The sequence below is a fragment of the Monoraphidium neglectum genome (genome assembly GCF_000611645.1).
Source record: "Monoraphidium neglectum strain SAG 48.87 unplaced genomic scaffold scaffold00597, whole genome shotgun sequence".
Classification (NCBI taxonomy): domain Eukaryota; kingdom Viridiplantae; phylum Chlorophyta; class Chlorophyceae; order Sphaeropleales; family Selenastraceae; genus Monoraphidium; species Monoraphidium neglectum.
In genome coordinates, this window is record NW_014013031.1 from 22,767 (window position 1) to 23,544 (window position 778).

Sequence of the window (778 nt, forward strand, 5' to 3'; positions counted from 1 at the left end):
GGGGGGGGGGGGGGGCGCTGGCTGCGGCCGTTTGATGAGGTAGGGGCATGGAGGGTGGGTGTGTACGTGTACATGTAGCACCATGCTTCCTCACATACAGAGTTGAGCAGCTCAGTCGGTCTTCATCACGTTTGCCACCCAAGCAAATTGTTTGAGCCCAACACTTGGGCGTTCCACCAGATGCGACTGAATGCACCTGTGATCCACCTGTGGCCTGGGGTCAACTATAACCAAGCTTGCAATCCAATTGATTATCACCTGTGCCGCAGACATACCGACAACCCTGATATCGTAAGTGGCCTGTCGTTGAGGCTGGCCACTCCATCCCAACACGGAGAGATCGGAGGACACAGGGCGCCTAGGAGACTGGTTGACAGGAAGGCAGTGACAGGACAACAGGAACGAAGGTAAACCTGAAGCCGTGTGTGGCTGCAAGCCATAATGCAAGCATCATTGTGCATGAGTGTGGGAGGGGTGTGGGTGGGTGTGTGAGTGGTGACTCACAACAGCGCAGATGATAGTGGGAGGGGGTGCGGGCGTGCTTGCAGGTTGAGGGTGGTAGTGAGGGGTCAGCAAAATGTCCCAGGCGGGTCTCGATCCCGCGACTTCGGCATCATAAGTGCCGCGCTCTAACCAACTGAGCTACAAGGACGTCGAACCCGCGTCAGACGAACCTTATCCGGATAGCTGGCTGTTGGAAAAATGCGATCCGATGGGCATCTTTTTGAGTATATGATCATAGACATGGCATCACTTCAGCAGGGTTTTTGGCTGCACT

At 55.4% G+C, this 778-nt stretch overlaps 1 non-coding gene across 1 annotated transcript; it reads right to left on the minus strand.

Annotated features, from left to right (window-relative positions):
* Nucleotides 1–578: 578 nt before the first annotated feature.
* MNEG_t16829 lies at nt 579–652 on the minus strand. The gene has a single exon. It is a non-coding gene; the product is annotated as a tRNA-Ile (tRNA).
* Between the last annotated feature and the right edge of the window lie 126 nt (nt 653–778).